General features: G+C 43.0%; 1 protein-coding gene across 2 annotated transcripts in view; it reads left to right on the top strand.

The window, feature by feature from the left end:
• Window positions 1-51: 51 nt before the first annotated feature.
• Window positions 52-19268, top strand: part of FRY (FRY microtubule binding protein) — a 320056-nt gene continuing 300839 nt past the window's right edge. Inside the window, exon 1 of one of the 2 annotated variants that reach the window (XM_039861088.1) lies at window positions 52-149. The gene's annotated coding sequence lies outside the window, so the exon portion shown is untranslated. The remainder of the gene's footprint in view (window positions 150-19268) is intronic. The other variant, XM_039861099.1, reaches the window with a different exon arrangement.

Here is a 19268-nt window from a genome sequence, read left to right as displayed (position 1 = left end):
GCGCAGCGAGCGGCGCAGGCGGCGGTGGTGCCTGGTCCCCGCCGGCTCCCGCTCTCGGCGCGGCCAAGCAGTCTCCCGCGGCGGCGGCGGCGGCGTCCCGGCGATGCTGCGGGTCTCCCGGAGCGACGGCGCCCTGGCCTCCTCCTGAGGTACTGATCCCACTCGCCCTCCAGCTCGGGCCACCGCAGCGCCCGGGACGAGGCTCCGTGAGGCGCGCGGCTCCCGGCCCGGGTGGGCCGGCTGCGGGGCGGGCGGCGGGGCGGGTGCGCGGTCGGGCGCTGTCCCCGTGAGGAAGAGGGTGGCGGCTGAGGGAACGGTGCGGGGTGGGGGCTGTCTCCGGGCAGCAGCTGGCGGCATCCCCATCCTCCATCCTCCTCCCGCCTCCATGTGGTTTGAGAGAGGTTTTGTTCCAGGAGAAAGTTTGATGCTCAGACTGAGGAGACAGACGCCGTGGTCCCCGAGGCCCTTACTTTTAAAGAGAGGCGGCTCACCCTGCCTGCCGGGGACGCCGGTGCCCCGAATGCGGGCGTGCAGGAACCCCCGCACTTTCTGACCCGACCAACATTCCTGGCACAGGCCCTTCCTTGAGGAAATTCCTCTGTGGAAACCCCCTCGAGGACTATTGTGGCTTTTGCTTGAAAGCAATGCAGCAGGTAGCCAGTGTCCCCAAGTGCCCTCCCCCCAAATCCTGTGCTCTTAGAGCTTCAGAAATTTAAGTCTATCCACCCGGCCTTCTAATTAAAGCCCCCGATCACCAACGTGTCTGAGGTGCCAGTGATCACTTCTGTCGCGTCTTGAATATTTTCTCATCGGCGCATACTTCTAATGGCTTCGCCTAAGTGCTGGGTGCTGTGGAGCACCCAAAAGGGAGGAGTCACGGCCGAGCTCTTAGGGTGAGAGGTGGAAGCAAGGGTTACAGAGCATGCGCACCACTTGACGGTGGGAGAAAGTTTCTTCAAAACGAAATGGCTTATTAGGTGGGGACTGTTTGTTTACAAAACTTCTTCTAATGCAGGGAAATAATTAGAGCTAGAGTTGAAATTTACACAAGGTTGTAGGACCACATCTGTCATAAAGTAGCTTAGGGTAGAGGTAGGAAAGGGGATATCGCATGGGCTTGAAATGAGCAGATCTCAACAAACATGTAGAATTATGTAGAATTCTACCTAGTTCCAATCAATCTGATATCTTTCTGATCACACATGTGGGTTCTCAGTTATTTATTTCTTACCAAGACATATTCATACCACGAGACAACTTCATAACACCAACTTGTGTGTCTTGGAGACAGCCTGACCAAGGTCACCAACGGCTTGTTCTGGTACCTGCGTCTCCCCACCATGCCCAGTAACATCCCATCTGTAAGAACATTTACGTCAAAAGCAAAAGGAAACTTCTTTCGCCCATGGTGACTGAACAGTGTCCATATATTGAGCACATACTCTGTGCCACATATATTACTAGGCATTTTACATATATTCTTTGATCCTCGTAATCACTCAGGTGTTATTATTATTTCCCTTGTTTTAGAGTTTAAAGAGTTTATGTAATTTTCCCAAGATTATGTGTCAAGTAAATGACAGGGGTGGGTTTTGAACGTGGATCTGTTTGACTCCCTGAGCATGCTCTTTACCACCAACTTATGCTGTCTCCCAGCCCCTCTAGAGAGAGTCACCCGTCTTATAATAGAGTAGGAAATGCAAATATGGCAACATAAACTGTGTCTACTGGCCTTGTAGATCAGACCCCTTTATAGAATATCCTCTTCCTCTGGGAACCCACCACTGTGTGCCTATGCCTCACAGGTGTTCCCTTCACCGAAGGACAACATTGGGGACTCCCAGACACCTTCAGCCCCTAGCATGTAAGTCAGGTGGACATCTCTAGATGTATAAACTCCTAGCCATTTCGGTTAGTCAGAGCAGTCCTGCCCTCCCAGTCATCAAGTCTATTTGAAATCTACATGTATACACATACACCCCACCGATTGGCAGCAACACATCCCCCTCAGTGTTCATAGTGGCACACTCATCCTCCTGTACAACTGTCGGGGAATTTCTGACACAGGCCTGTCTGCGCGAAAGAAAAGACTGAATCAAATCCCTGGGGAAGGTAATACTAGCCCGGGGACTCCCTGGATTGTCCTCTGCTGACCAGAAAGGAAATTAATTCAGGGCCCTGGGAGCAGGAAGCAGTCTTCTCCATGGTGTGACATGTCATGTATATGCTGTAGCCTGTTGTCAACACTATCGAAAATTTGTGCCCACCATATAGAAACCCTTTTACCTGCTATCTTGGTGATGGCACACACCTATTTCTGATTTGATTACTCACTTTTACATTTAGGCAGTTGTCACTTGGCTGAACAGTATCAAAAACTGATGTCAGAGTTGTGACACAGTAAGTTTTGAAGCTGCGCCTAAAAAAACTGTGTCTGCTACTATAATCTATGACCATTGTTTTATCATTTCCTTCCCTTGGTGTGTGTGTGCGTGTGTGTATTTTCTTTCTTGGTATAGTTTCAACTCTCCCTGGTTCCAAAATGATTGGCAGTGCTAAGCTCAGAAAGGAATAAATGTATTTTTGAACTGAGATCATATACCACCTGGAAACATATCCCCGAGGTCGGCATTTTTCTTATGTTCCTCTAGTGCTAAGAATCTCAAAGTCACGTCCACATACTTTGGGATTTGCTCTCTGCTGCCTAAGTATTTCACTCGCCCCCATCCCCCACACCAGTAGCAGTGGTAAGATCTGATCGAAAAGGCAGCCCCGTCTCCCCTCTGACATCTCTAAACTGCCCCAAAGTGGAGCAGCACTAATTAAAGTGAGGAAAATAGAGCATGAGATAAGCTAATTGTTGCATTCGTGCACCAGAATGAAAATGCACCAAAAACATGGTTGTGGGTAAAGAGTAACATAGACTTCTTTAAAACGACTAGTGATGTACAAAATTCTACAAATTTTGACATCGCACAGTTTGCCTAAAGTTGAGTTCACTCAAATACCTCGTTAACTTAAAACTGTCCAACAAACTTCTACTCTGTATTCTATTTATAAAACTCGTTAACTTACGATCCATCTTTATTTCCATATATCATCAAATCTTAAATGCGAGCAGTCGTAGGACATAACATTATTTTTATTTTACGCAAAAAGAAAGAGAAAATGCTGCCAGCTTTGTTATGACATGGCACTTTAACAGTGGTCTTCCGTGTTACTGCATGATTTGGTCACACTAGTCTCAGTGTTTTCAAGTTTCCGTCATCTCTGTATGGGTTTTGGTCTTTTTTCTTCTGGTACATTCAGTAACATTGCTAAGGGCGTAATAGGCGATCAGTTTGTATATATCTCGGTAACAAACCATAATATAGATTCATCTTCTGTGTCTTTCTTCACTCTGGTAGAGAATTCGGATTTTGCTTTGCAAAGTAATATGGAAATGCCAACCAAAGACAAGTATTTTCTTTAATAATAATATAATATTTAGGCCCCATTGCTCTGTTTCTATGCTGCCGTGAGTACACAGTAGCATCTTTCAGTGCCAAATCAGAGTGTAATCTTTTCGAAAACCATTTAAATGGAAATTCAACAAGACATGTGCGGGGACAACAATGCCCATAACTTAGTAAATGTGATAACGAAATGAATAGCGATGACCCAGTTTATGCATATGCAGGGAAATGACAGTTGTGCCGCGATCATTGCCAAGTGGTCAGCAATTTTAAGATTCCATTAATATTAAGAAACATCCTGACTTCAGAGATGTTAAAATGTGCAAAGGAAAGAATGTTAGCAATGAAATATGCCAGTCTGTACCCACTTAGTTTCATGAGTCCTGACCGGCCTGCCTTCTGGCGTGTACTCACCTAACCGCTCACCGCAATAGTCATTCATTTTCTTTGACCCCAAACTCCAGGAAGGCAAGGACCTTTATGTCTGGTTCTACTATGTGCCAGCCACTTGGGATAGCCAGGACCCGCAGCTAAGCTGATCAGTAAGTATCCACAGAATGAGTGAGCCAGTGTCCTCCCACGGGAGGCATGGAGACACATTAAGTCATTCACTGCTGTCCACTGGATAGAAAACATATTCTTAAAATTATGACATTTACAGGAATGCCAAACATAGAAGAAGGGTACAGGCCAGCATTAGGTCCTTGATTTAATTACCGAGCCCTGTTCAAATCGTTTCCTGCCATCGTAAAACCTTTCAGGGCAGAAGAGGTTCCACTTTGGCCTTTGGTGCTCTTTGACCTCTGACAGGTTTAGACAGCTTGAATCTTGGTTCTTTCATATGGTCCAGAATCTCTAATTGCTCGAATTTTGTGCTTAGTCCAACTTCATGTACTTGTCCTATTGTATATTTAACACGTACCAGAATTACAGGTAATATCTTTTCCTACAGTCAGCTCCTCTGAAACAGAAGCTCAGTGCTGGTGACTTTGTGTGAATAGACCTCTCCAAGGAGATATATAGCTAATTAGAGGCCTTGCCTTACAGTCCACTTTTTAACCCCAAAAGGTCATCTTTACATTTTGACATTTGACAAAGAAAAAGACAAAAAAGACAAACCCTTGATAGGCAGTGCAGACCTCCAGTGCCTCTGCTTCCTTACTGCTCCATGGTCCAGCAGACCACACTTCTAGGCCAAGGGCAAGAAGCTCGATGAAGGTGCCAGCAGAGGAATGGCAGGCAGCGTAGCACGGCGGCAAGCTCTGATGCTGTCCTGAGCATCGGAGCAAGTCAGCATTGCCCAAATTACCCGATGGTCTGTGAACACAATAGCTGGGCCTGCAGAGACACACCCACATTCCAGTTCAGGGAACATGGCACCTCTGAAACCCATTCGTAACAAACGGAGGTCACTCCTGGGTCTCTAAGATTCAGTTGGTCTGCTGGCCCTGGGGAGGAAGAATGGTTTGGGCTGGGGTTCATTCCTGCCCCGCTCCATGTGCAGGTAAAGCGGGGTGGCAAAGGCAGCTGGCACGTAGACCGGAGCCGGCTCTTTCACATAGAAGAAAATAATCATTAATTAAATCTCTTGGCTTATACGCTAAAGGAACTTACATAAACTTACTTTTATTAAATATTGTTAACATGAGCCAGACAAATGACAAAAAGAAAAGCTTAAAACTTGTTTTTACCAAACACAGGGGGTGGGATATAAAAAAAACCAGAATCATCTTAGCTGTCAATTCTATGATTATGCGGGGTGACTTAATGGTACCCAGGATTTGTTTTAATCTGGGATGGTAAGACATGCAGACATGGAAATGACTGTCAAAAAGGAAGAAGTTTATTATACTCACAGTATGGTCACGCAGAGTGACTTGGAGAAACAGTAGAGCCAGAGAGAGGCCGAGAGAGTAAGAGGAAGTGTGGGCGGGAGCCTCTACTGTGGTTTCTGCTGGAAAGACCAGGAGAGGCTAGGGGAGCAGGTTTAGGATTGGCAACTTGGAGTAATTTCAGTTTCGGAGGGCTCTGGGACATGGGGGAGTCCAGCTTGTCTGGCACCTGGCCCTGGGGTGATTAGGGCAAGGGTATAGTGGCCCTGAGTGTGAAAGCCAGTTCAGGAGGTGGTCGGGAGTATGGCCTCGGGATCGACTGGGTTGCATATGTAAAGCAAACTGCAAGTCAATGTGTTTATCTCTAGGCATTGGCTCACCGTGGGCAGCGCAGTTCCTTCAGAGTCATTAAGGCCCCAAGATGTCAAAACATCAGACTACAGAAAATAAAAGACTTTTAGTTCATACATGGAGACTTTTTAAAATCGTCACCTAATGAATTAAGCCCATGTACACAATGGAGTATTCTGCCAAATGTGCAGAAACGCCTAGCTCAGGGTCTGACACATGGTACTCGTCCAGCAAACATTAATTAAATCTGAGTCATGGTGCCAGATGGTCCAGCCATGCTCACAGTCAGGCTTTGCTGGATGCTGCAGTCAGGTGTTGAGTGTTCATCTTGAGAAGAAAAACCAAGAAACTGCATACACCACATAAAGGATCCCTAGATGAAGATGAACCACCCAGGATGAAGAAGAGGCAAAACAGCAAAGTCTTTAAAAATATAAATAAACCTTTGAGCAAATACAGCTTTAGCTGTAGGATCTTAAAATCTACAAGGTAATTATATGTTTGGGGCAATTCCTTCTTCACCATAGACTTGTATGGAATATCAGTAAGAGTCAGGACACATGAAAGTTACAGACAACTTTTAAAAAGGTTGTTTCTCCGAGTAAAGCGGGAGTTGCAGAGTGAATGGTGTGTTATCAACCTCAGGAGCAGACCTATAAGTGTGAGCTACTCAATATAGCATGAAATAGACATTTTTCAACTGCGTAACAGTATGGATCATCCACACAAAGGACCAACACCGGAGAGAGTTACATGAAGGTAATTGACAGGACACGTGCTGGTGACAAGTAGAGGCAGAAGATGTCTAACAGGTACCTGTACTAACACGTGCCCGCCTCGAGGATGCCGACGGAGGGTGGCAATGAGTGGGGAGGACGTAGGTATAGACACAGGACGTCACCGTTAATGGCGAGTGGCGGGATTGCGCCAGCCTGGTGTGTCGGGGCTCACAGCTCAGTAACTGAGCTGCTGCTGCGGACAGCCTCGCGGGTCTCCTTTATGTGGCTGTGGAACGTTGATAAAGCCTTTAGCGTCCTGTGACTCTTCCATAGAGCCTTGACCACGCACATTGAGAAATAATCATGAGAACATGAGCAGGGCTGAATCTACTCATCTAGGAAGAGTAATTACTACGCAGGGAAAACCTCTGCTCCAATCCCTTCCACTTTGTGATGCTGCATACATCTCCTTGGCGTTGTATAGGAGCTTGTCTGTGTTGACAGAAGTCATAGGAAGGTTTTCACTGGAGCACAGCAGCTCTCCCATTGTGTGTCCAAACTGACATCATCGCTAATTAAAGCAGCTATGTTAGCCTAAACTGACCAGTGAAAGCATTTCCGTGTGGCTTATGTTGCTGACCTAGATGCGATGTTAGTAGGGACAGTCCTGGGATGATCAGCATGTGTCGAATGAAGCATATCCCTTAACATAGTGTACATTGTACAGTCCAGGCTTTTCTGGACTTTTAACCTCTGATTCTGTACATAAATTAGGCCCATGTAAAAAATGGAGTAGTCAAATGAGATAATAAGCAGAAACATCTGAATTTTCCAAAAAAATATAATGAACAATTGTATCTACACAAGTGCTTTCAAGTATTTGTCAACATCGCTGACACTCATGAGTCCTTTCTGGAACCTTTTCTTTGTTCTGACACTTATAAGTGAGACCCCATAATGGCAGGGGGTTGGGTGAGGGGCAGCCTTCCTGGAGCTGTTCTAGGTATTTGTATTCTGTTTTGACTTTAATCTGCATGCACTTTTGGGGGGAGTGGAATGGAAAGAGGGGTACTTTTGCTTACCTTTTCAGCCCTAGAGCTTAGAAAGGTGCCTACAAATGATAGGAGCTTAATAAGTATTTGCTGAATTTAAAAAGTATTATTTGATTGGTTGACACAGCAATTTCCACCCTTCTGGGCACTAAGATTCTTATTAATTACAATAAAAGTCCTCACAAAATACTTTATAACTTGATAGTTAAATCACCTAGAATGAAGAATCAAGAATATCAAAACTGAAATTTTACCAAATAGAAATGAAGATAAACTTGCCTTAACAAATTAAAATATTGTAAATGACCATTATTAAAATTCTATGATATTGGATTGAAAACTAGACAGATTAAAAATAATAGCATAGACATTCCAGATTTTGATTTATTTAGTGGACTTAATTTAAGACATACAAATAAGCAACGCAACTTTGAAAAAAGGATCCGTTAAGTAATGAAGCTTGCTAGAGTAATAAATAACAGTTTGAAGAGGAAACAGCAAGAAAAGAATAACTTACATTTGGTTGTAACCAAATATCACAATAAAGTTCAGATAAGCTGTAGTGTTAAATGTTGGAGAAAAGAAATTCCATAATGATGGTTACATAATACAGTTGTCCAAACCCACAGAATGCACAACACCTAGAGTGAACTGTAATGTAAACTGTGAACTTTGGGTGATGATGACATCTCAATATAGCTTCATCAGTTGTAACAAATGTCCCACTCTGATGGAGAATGTTGATAATGGGGGAGACCATGCCTGTGTGGGGACAGGGAGTATGTGGGAAATCTCTCTACCTTCCCTTCAATTTTGCAGTGAACCTAAAACCACTCTAAAAAAATAGCCTTAATAAAAGAGAGAAAGGAAGGGAGGGAAAACAAGGAAAGTAATGTATTTACCCCAGGTCCGAAGGCAATGAAAATTGTTTTGAATATTTACATCATCTTATAAGAAGAAAGATGTATTGGAATATAGAAAACTAAAAATCATTTAAATAATAAAATAGAATAAAACAATTCTAAAAAGCAAAATGACAGACCGAAAAGAACACGGCTAATGAAAGCTTATCTAAAATATGTAGGGGATTAATATGAATATTAATACGAATATTAATCTGAGTACTCAGATTTTAGTCCCTGGGGTTGAGGGTGATAAGCAGACATTTTTGGACTTTGAAATACCAATGTTAGATCATCACGTGATCAGTCCAGAGCATAAAACATACCCATTGATTACCAACCCTTAATAGTATAGTTTGTGCTTTAACGAAAATTAAAAGTGATTTGGAAAGTTGGAATCCTATGTCTACTGACTTCTTTTTCATTCGTTATACCAGTAATAATAATAATAATAATAATAACAATCCTGAACTAGCACTAAAGAAAGTAAATCATTGGGATTTTGTTCAGAAACCAGTTGAGACAATTACATATCGTGGTTTTCTTTTACTTGGATGTTTTTGTAAACAGTAGAAACAAGCTCAACAACAGACTAAAATTGGGATGCTGCGACACCAGCAGCCCATTAGTCAGTGTCTCTACCTTAGCCATATTTTCTTGGTTCTTGTCATCATGAGCCTCCCACTGTTTCCTGATCTACTAGTGATCTCAGAGCCATCCTGGTGGTCTGACAGAGTGCACACGAGCTTTATCCACCTTGTATCTTCTGATAGATGACCGTCAGGAGACACACAAGTCTGCCAATGGGGCTCTTAAAACCAAAGCCATCTGCTGATCAAAAGCTACCATTCAGAATGCTGACACCTCCCCATCGTATCCCCATTTCTACTGCTGGCTCTCAATCATTGCTTCCCTGGGGAGCGAGATGCCCAAGGGAATGAAACCACAGATGACAACCAACCTTCATGATCGTTTAAACTGCCTCCTCCTTCATCTTCAATCGAGCTGCTCACAAATGGACTGTTTTTAGTTTCTCTTTTTATCTCCCCGATTCAGAAGCTAATGAGCCACAAGGAGCCAAAATGTGGTTGCCAGAGAGACAAGCAGACCCGGCCTGTCTTTGTGATGTTGCAGTTTGAGTATCGGTCTCTGAAGCCTCCAGCGACTTCGCTGTGAAGGTACCAAGCAAGGAATTTTGTCCCGGTACAATCAGCACTATTCCTCCTGGTTCTTCATCCACATATTCTACCCAGGAGCATCTAAACTGCTTTTCGCTTCCTCTCTTCTCCAGAAGCCCATCAAAGTTCTTCTAAGAAGTCCCAACGAACTGATGTTCTTTTTTTTTTTACACTATCTTGATCTCTTTTCTCAATCTGCCAGCTTAGCCCCACCCTCCTTCAAAAATAAGTGTGCACACATATGTACATGGGTATTTATGTATGTCTGTATATACTTGTATACTACACACTAATACACATTTTAAACAATGAATCAGAGTCACCATTCTCTAGCCTCAAGCAGATTTGTTCTCTCACCTTCTTCAAGGAGCACCGAGCTTGGGAATCACCAGCCCCAGGTGTGATGCCAGCGTCCTCTCCTCCGTGGCCAGCATGGGCCACCATGCCACCTCTATCCCTCTCCCCTCATCTGAAAGCCTTCCTTGCGCATTGCTGATTCTCTCCCTTTCCTTTCTTGTCGCCCTGTGCCTTCTTCTGTCCCCCTGACGTCTTCGTCCTCTCAGCGAGGACGTGTAATGTATCTGAAATAACATGATGTTTTCTGCAACCATCACTTCCTAGTTAAAAGATTTTTGTTTTCCGAAAGGAGGTCACGGGGCTTTCAGGGCATGCTTGCAGCTTTTTGGGCTGTAACTGTTAGGTGGGTCACTGCCCTCTGGTGACGTCACAGATGCCGAGAAGAGCCATTTGCCTGAGGCCTTGCAGAGCACTTAGATCCTAGCTTGTTTCCCATCTTTGCAGTGAATGGCTCACTCCCCAGTGGGAGGAGTGACTCAGGCCCTGTGGGACCCCTCCGGCTTGTTCGAATGAGCTGTCAATCACATTAAAAGCTTTCCCAGACACTGACTTGGCCAGCGCTTACAGGCTGGTGCCTTTAGGGGAATTTCAGTTTTTCTTCGGGGTCTGTTAACCAGTTGAGGTATTTATCAGTATAGTATGTGTTTTGAATTGTATTTTTACTGAAACTTTAGAACTTGATTTCTTGTCGGATCGTGTCCATAGCACTGGAAAGGAATCCTGGAAGTGTTGAGAATAAAATACACATGGACAGTAGAAGACACTCAGAGATGGCACAGTCTCCTGAGCTCTCAGCCAGGATGGAGTGTGAGGCAGACTCTGCTCTCTGCCCAGGACCCACGCCCCCCTCCCTCCTCCAGGCTCCCATGCAACACCCCACTGCCCAGGCCCACCAGCCCAGCGAGGGGACAGCACCAGCTGCACTCTAGATTAGAAAACGAGAGACACAATGCAAAGCCAACAAGGGACCGGGGGAAATGGCTGCGACACTACTGGTTTCTCCTGGGTCCCAGTGATTTTGAAATTTGTGTGAAACACAGGCATACTCTGTACTTCTCTTTCTTTCCTTTTCTTTCTTTTTTTTTTTTTTTTTTTTTTGGAAGAGAGTCTGTAGCTTTGGCCAAAAACATTCAGAACCACAGTTCCAATGTTTCTCTCCAGTTGAAAATAGCCTCTTCCTTGCTGACTGTGAGATTTCTTCAGGCCGTCCTGACCGGGATTGAGTTTAAGGTGCTCTGAACCTCCTAGTTCAGCTACTGGGTGTGTGTGTGTTGGGGGTGGGGGGTTAAACCCAGCCCCTTAACTCCTGGGCATACGGTGAATCCAAGAACTCACGTGGCTGGGGGTGGCCTGCTCTGGAGTGACTGAGCATCCAGAGGGAGTACTGTCCCCTCCCGACGTGGTCCAAGGGCTCCGGGGTGATGCTGGCCACGCAGAGAATGGGCAGACTGGCTGCCATCGCTTCTGTGAACGGACCTTTATTGTCTTGGCTCAGGTTTTCATACGTTCCCACTACTGTGGCTACAGCTCCAAACACCTTCAGAATTTTAAATTCTAAAACACACCTAACACAGTAATTTAAAAATATATGAGTGTGGTGAGAACTAATTATACTCATTTTATTTTTCACTCAGAGTATAAGCTCCTGGGTAGTGATATGGGCCTGGGGAAAGAATGGATGCTTGAATGACACAGAGAAATTAAACAGAATCTCCTTTTCAAAAGCAACTGGTCTAAATTAAGTCAAAGTGAAATTAAGTTATAATTAAGCCCTGTTTTATTTGCAGTTGGGTTTTGAGAGCTTAAGGACTAGCCTTTATGTGTAGCCTTTACACACTGTTTGTAATGAATTGACCAAGTAAACATTCAGCGAAATAAATACATGAAATTTTCATTTTTGAAAGTTCTCTATTAATATCTTAATGCCAGTCTTATTATCAGACAAGACTCAATCTTATTTTAAAAGGGAGCTTCTAAGTAACTTTTATTTTGCACTATCTGACTGGTTAAGTTCCCTTCTGCTAACCTTTTGAACTATCCTGTCTGCTCATGAGTTTTATCTATGAACTTAAGTGAAGTTTCTAGACTTTTGTGGATGGATTTACTTATTTGCAAAAGTTTGTGGGATGGTCTCTTTACTTGAACACCCATCAGATAAGAGGATATGCTTTATCGAAAGATCTTCACTGAGAATTAACTAACCAAAGCAAATGATGGCTGACTGGTGTTAATCGAACCATCTGTAGTTGATCTTAAGCCATCAATGCCCAAGTGCCAAGTAGACCTCTCTTTTAATAGGCAGGGCGCCTTCTTTGGCTTAGTGTGCTATTTGGAGGGCTTCTGTGAAGTCTGTCACTTACGACTTCTCAAGTGTGACGAAGCCTCATTTATCTACCTTTACAGGGGACTGTGTTCCAGCTATACCCGTTTTTCAGATAACTCAAGTTCACTTCCTTAGGAATCTTTCTAAAATGAAGACACTGTCCTCTGTACCCTGAAACAGAGGGTGCTGAGGTTAACTTTCCCTTTTCTGCATGGCGTGGGCCATCTGTGTGAACATGGAATGTACCTTCTGGTGCTGTAGACCTATGAATGTGGAACCGTTTGTCCATTCAGCTAAGTCGCCCCAGATGTCTTGGCTTCCTTACTTTTTTGCTCTGAATTTTATGGCCCTTTTCCTCCACAGGTTGTCATGGTTACTTTCCATACCTGTCGGAGTATTTAATATATACCCATTTCCTCAGTTACCTGGATGGCTCCACACCTTTCTTATGCTATAAAGAACATTTTGAAAAATGCTATTCTTCTAAAATTAGTGAGTTAGGTGTGACAACACATAATTCAGGGCAATGATGCTTATTGGTTTTAATTATTGTCAAAATGGGTTTAGGGTGAAGAATAGCTTCCAGGTCATTATAATGACATTGGCACAATATACCTTACAATTTTTAAATTGTCACTTCTTTAGAATCTGTCAGTGCAAAGTCCTTTACCCAACTTCATCTGAAGCCAGTCTACTAATTGTACCCTGAGCAAAAATTTTGGCTTAATTTATGTTATATATGGTGTATTGTAAATAACACGAATAATAAAATAATGCAAAAATAATAAAGGCCAAAAGGAAATTAAAACAGGAGTTTTGAACAGCTCACATCACTATGCATTTAAATATAACTTTTCAGAGAGTACAGACAGATTTAAATATATTGACAGTCGTGCATCTCTCAGCTTTATTATATTGGCCACACACTAAGGGGCTTGACGACTGGCTTTCTATATATCTCTACAAAAACAACCTTTCCTAGTACACGCTTAACAATAAAAATGTAATTTTTTATTTATCTTCAGTCCAATGGAATGAAGACAATACCTGCATGCTTCATTATACTTCCAGTATTTATTTCTTAATGCTTTTTTCAGCATTACAAGTGGGTACATTTTAGCCTGTAAGAAATTAAACATCTACACTTTGCTCAAAACTTCCAGACAGTTGTGGTGTCAGTGGCTGTAAAGAGCATAATTCGATGCTATTTGATTAGATGAAAACATGATCCAGGTACATGGAAAAGTCTGGCTGTTACAGCAGCTCTTCCTTTTGCCCGACAGCAGCATTCATTTACCTATATTCAGTTTCAGACTAGAGTTGTTTCTGTCTTTTATTTTTCCCATGAATGCCACTCACCTGGAGATATGGCCGTTGATCAACACAACAGGTGACTCTGCAGGTGTGAACCAGATAATTCTGATCTCTAAGCCATTGTGGACCCAAAATATGTAGTTGCTTTTCTCTATTAATGAAGTTCACAGGACAGTTATAAATCATCCCTTTGCATCTTGGGTTTGCTTGCCAATTAAACAAATTTTTTGCTTTCCTATTGAACTACCAGTCTATTTTATTCCAACAGGAAAACGTGTACCATCCGGTAGTTTCCGAGTTCATTTCCCCACCCCCCTACTGTTTACCAAAGTGGTACTTCTGCCCTGTTCCCTCACCTCACAATGAACCTTGTCAGGGTTTACTGTTTGAAATCCCTGCCCAGTGAGTGACGAGAGACAGTCTGTCCAGACAGTGGTCACCAGCACAAGTGTTGGATTCAGGGCCTGATTTTGAAGGCTATTGAGCAATCTGAATGGAGCGCTGTAGAAAAATCTAGATTCACTCCTGATGGCCCGCCTTTCTCCAGAGTTTGGCCCTTGGATTTATGCAGTGCAGTGAGCAGCACGAAGAGAGAGGAAGTCATTCTGTGACACAGAAGCCTTCTTCTGCACTGTATAATCTGGACCAGACCTCTCGGCCCTTGCTCATCTGCGTGCAAACTCACCTCAGCCCCGCACGCGGGCCAGGGGCTGGCACACAGTAGGTGTGTTAACCTAAAATGAGAAAGGCCTTTCAAAGTGAGAGGCTACAAGTGTTTATTTGAGATGAATAAGGATAGCTGATGGTGTTTGTGAGCAGAGGGTGGGGACAGTGACATCTGTAGAAGAAAGGCCTTGCTATCAGTGCAGGTAACGTAACATGGTGATGTTCATTCTAAAGGTTTTTACTTTTCGGTTCAGTAGCCATCAGTCCAGTAGCCACAGATCTGCTTTTTCGTTATCTCTGCAAACAGTTCTTTGGGAAACAAGGGGGCTCGGCCCATCCAAACATGACTTTGCTGCGTTCAGGCCCAGGGGTGCGGGGCCTAAGACGCGCAGGGCAGGGCAGGCCTCCGGGACGGCAGCTCCATGTCAGTTATGTTCACAGCTGCTCAGCTTTCTCCCACTCTGAAGCGAAGGTGAGAACGTCTACCTCACAGGTGTGCTGTGAGGGGTAGGCTGGAGGGTGTGTAAGTGCCCAGAGCTATGCCTGACACCCCAGGCTCTCTTTATAACAGGAAAGTCAGAACCGGGAGCCAACTTTGCTGTATCTCATCGTGGTCTCATCCTGGGATGGTGCTGGAAGGTGGTCGGTGGATGCCCTAGAGCCCTCCCTGGCTTTGATATTTCTAAGTTGCCTCTGAACTATCATGAAAGATTTTAAGTGCTTCGGGTCTGAGTATTTTAAAAACAAATGTTGTTCAGGAGGAGTTGAAAGCAGCCACACAGACTCAGGAGCTGGCAGATGGCCTGGAGGGAAAGCTCCATCTGTGTCTCCCGCCCCTTCTCCCGTACAGTGCAGTTCAAGCCCATGGGAACCCCTCTCAGGTGTGAGAAGCTGACCAGCCGCACGGGCCCACGGCCCCACCACAGCTTCTCCTGGGAGGAAGCTCTCTGCCCTTTGGGGGCTGAATGTAAAACCATGAGATGCTAGGCTTGAAAATTTGAGCCTTACTGAAATGACACTTAGCTGGCCCAAGTGGGTGCCTAGTAAAACCTAGTTAAGCCACTTAGATGAAGTGAAAACTCCACAGATCAGAGCAAGAATATGAGTGAGGTGACCCCTCTGGCGTGATCACTCTTGGTCAGGGGAAGGCACTCGGAGACCTCAGTCCACTCTCTCTACTCTGATAGGGGGCGGTAATTTCATCCCATGGCTTTGGAGTATAATGTCTTATCGAGATCTGCATTGAGGGGAGATGAATCTCAGACGATGATTTAGGGGTGCGTATATGTGTTCAGGTGGCATCTGAACAATTCCGAAAATGACCTAGGCCAGACTGGCTCGTCGACACTGGGCCACGTTTCTGCATTTCTAACTTGATCACCTGAAAATCTGATTGCTAAATTGAAAGGCACCATGTTTTATGTCTTGATAGAACAAAAAAGAAGATCGATAGTACTTCAGGAAACGATCTGCCTCTACTTTATCCAGGAAATGGTCACTCGTCACCAATTTTGCATTCCAGCCTAGAGCAGCCATGGCCATGCTCTATAATTAGAACACTAATAGTCAAATCCAGCCACTAGGAAAAACATCAGATTCATTTTCTCTACCCCCACATGTACTATATTTGTTTGGTTTATTGTATTTTCTCTCAGTGAAGAAGTTTTATTTAAATATGAGTGTCAGAAAATATAAAACTAAATGACTCCTGGGGTATATTCTATTTTTATGCCAGTTAATCGTGCTCTGGGACATAAGGCACAGGAAAGGCTTCCGTGTAGTTTTTATATAGTAACTTTTCAGCCCATATGACAAGTAAATATTCTGCCCTAAAGAACTGAAAGGAGATACAGTGTGATTTTCTGTGCGTGAAGTTGTCTCTAAAAACACCTGTCTGAGGATTACCAGGCTCAGAGCGCTGTAAAGTTGGTTTTCTGTTTAGACCTACATCAAATTAGAAATTAACTGGTACAAAATAATATACGGTTTACTAGAAATAATTTTAAAGGCCCATAGCCATATCATCTCTTTCAAATAATCTTTATTAGGTACTGTCCCATGAGCATTCTTTGGCCTTGTACATGAACTTGGTATCACGGTACTGCAGACAACTAACTGCTTTCTAAGACTACAGTGGGTCAGAGACAACTTTTAGGCTGATACATAATTCTAGAGGACGTAAGGTTTCCTGGACCCCCAGGACCACACTCAGCACCTGCTCCCATACTACACTCCACTCACCTGTCCACTAGCATACACCAGGTCAGTCCAGAGACCAGCCGGTCAGGCCATAGGTGTCTGGCGGGTGCCATTGCCCAAGGGAGCAGGAGATGATACTAGAGAAACACAAGACAAAACTCCAGGCAGTGACTATCTCAAGGCCACTGAAGAGAGGAGATAACCACGTGAGAAACAATTAATGAACAACCTGAACCCATGTACAATTAAGCACTCATTAGTGCGAGGTTCGGCGTTGTTCCAAGTTCTCGGAGAACCAGTCGATTGGAAATGGACGTCAGTAGAGCTGATCCCACCAGACATGAGGAAGGTCGGGCTGCCCTGGTGTGTTAGATGCGTATCAACGTGACAACAGGGCCAGACCTTGGGACCTCCTAGCATCGATTCATGGTTAATGGCCACAGCAGGCGACATCCCTGACCCGCCCTAAGTGGTACACTCGACACAGTGGTAGTTTCAAAGAGGCTCTTTGGCATCAGCCGAGAGGCTGTGCTACATTTGAGGTGAAGCCATGTCACCTACTTACAGTGGGTGACCTCTTACCCAAAACCGCTTGATAAGCAAAGCGTGTGGTCATTGTGAGGGGTGGTGTGTGAAGTTAGAGAGCGAAACCAGTTCACTTGATGTCATCCTTCCCAGAAAAAGGTTTTGCTGATTGCAGCTTTTTCTGTGTGTGTGTGTGGTCAGAGCACTTAACATAAGCTCACCCTTTTATAAATTTTTAAGTGTACAATACAGTATTGTTGGCAACGAGTACAATGTTATAAAGAAGGTCCCTAGAACTTACTAATCTTTCTTAACTGAACCTTTGTGCCTGTTGGTAAGTAACTTCCCATTTTCTCTGCCCCCATCCCCTGGCAACCTCTACTCCACTCCTGAGTCTATGAATTTGACTATTTTAGATACCTCATCTAAGTAGTATTATGCAGTATTTGTCCTCTGTAATTGGCTCATTTCACTTAGCATAATTCTTCAAGGTTCATCCATGTTGTCACATATCACAGTATTTCTTTATTTTTAGAAAGTGAATAGTATTCTATCATCTGTATATGCCACGTTTTCTTTATCCATTCATCTGGGAATAGACACAGGTTGTCTGACACTTGGCTGTTGTGCATAGTGCTACAATAAACACAGGAGTGTTAATATCTCTTTAAGATCCTGCTTTTAATTCTTTTGGATAAATACATACAAATGGGATTGCTGGATCATATGGTAGTTTTATTTTTAATTTTTTGAGAAACATTCATACTGGTTTCCATAGCACCATTTCGCATTCCTACGGACATTACACAAGGGTTTCAATTTCTACACATCCTCACCAATACTGTTGTCTCTTCTTCTTTTATTTATTTTTTTGATGACAGCCATTCTGACAGGTGTGAGGTAATACCTCATTGTGGTTTTGATTTGCATTTCCCTAATGACTAGTGACATTGAACATTTTTTTCATATACCTATCGGCCTTTGTGTATCTTCTTTGGAGAAATGTCTGTTCGTGTCCTTAGCCAATTTTTAAAGAGTTGTAGGAGTTCCTTATTTATTTTGGAGATGAACTCTTTATCAGATGTATGGCCTGAAAATATTTTCTCCCATTCTGTAGGTTGCCTTTTTATTCTGTCAATTATTTCCTTTCCTGTGATAAAGCTTTTTAGTTTGATGTAGTCTCACTTGTTTATTTTTGTTCCTGTCGCCTGCGCTTTTGATGTCAGATTCATAAAATCATTGCCCAGACCAGTGTCACCAAGCTCTTCCCCTATGTGTTCTAGGGGTTTTATAGTTTGAGGTTTTTTGTTTAAGTCTTTAATTATTTTGAGTTGATTTTTATGTATGATGTAAGATAAGGGCCCAATTCCTTTCTTTTGCATATGAATAACCAGTTTTCCCAGTACCATTAGTTGAAGTAACTGTCCTTTCCCCATCATGTATGCTTGTCCCCATTGTCAAAGATCAGTCAACCATATACGTATGGGTTTATTTCCAAGTTTTCTGTTCTGTTCCATTGGTCTATATTTCTGTCTTCATGTCAGTACCATACTGTTTTAATTACCATAGCTTTGTAATATATTTTAAATCAGGAACTGTGATGCCTTCGGTTGTGTTCATCTTTCTCTATATTGAATGTCTTTTCTTGGTCTTTTGTAGTTCCATAAGATTGTAGAACTTTTTTTTAGTTCTGTGAAAAACAAAAATGCCATTGGGATTTTGATAGAGATTGTACTGAATCTGTAGATCACGTTGAGTGTAATATAGGCATTTAACATTACCAAGCCTTCCAATCTACGAACATGGGATGTCAGTTTATTTGTTTGTGTCTTCTTTAATTTCTTTAATCAATGTTATGTAGGTTTCAAGTTTATTTCTAAGTATTTTATCTTTTTGGTGCTATTTTAAATGTTTCCCTAATTTCATTTTTAGATAGTTTGTTGTAAGTATGTAGAAATGCAACTGTTTTTGTTTTTTGTTTTTTGTTTGGTATCTCGCACCTTTACTAAATAAGTTTATTCTAAAAGTTTTTTAATAGAGTCCTTAGGGTTTTCTATATATTAGATTATGTCGTCTGCTAACAGGGACAATTTTACTTCTTCTTTTCTAATTTGTATGCCTCTATTTATTTTTTCGTGTAATTGCTCTGGCTAGATGTCCATTACTTTGTCAAAGAGACGTGATGAGAGGGGGCATGCTTATCTTCCTGATCTTGGAAAAGCTTTCAGTTTTTCCACCATTAAATATGATGTTAGCTGTGCACTTTTCATATATAGTCTTTATTATGTTGAGCGCTTTCCTTCTATTTCTAGTTTGTTGATAACTTACATCGTGAAAAGGTGCTGAATTTTGTCTGATGCTTTTTCTGCATTTATCGAGATCATCATGTGATTTT

Source organism: Pteropus medius, unplaced genomic scaffold (genome assembly GCF_902729225.1).
Source record: "Pteropus medius unplaced genomic scaffold, Ma_sr-lr_union100, whole genome shotgun sequence".
Classification (NCBI taxonomy): domain Eukaryota; kingdom Metazoa; phylum Chordata; class Mammalia; order Chiroptera; family Pteropodidae; genus Pteropus; species Pteropus medius.
The sequence above is the reverse complement of the archived record's forward strand: the minus strand, read 5'-3'. Positions and strand labels throughout refer to the sequence as shown.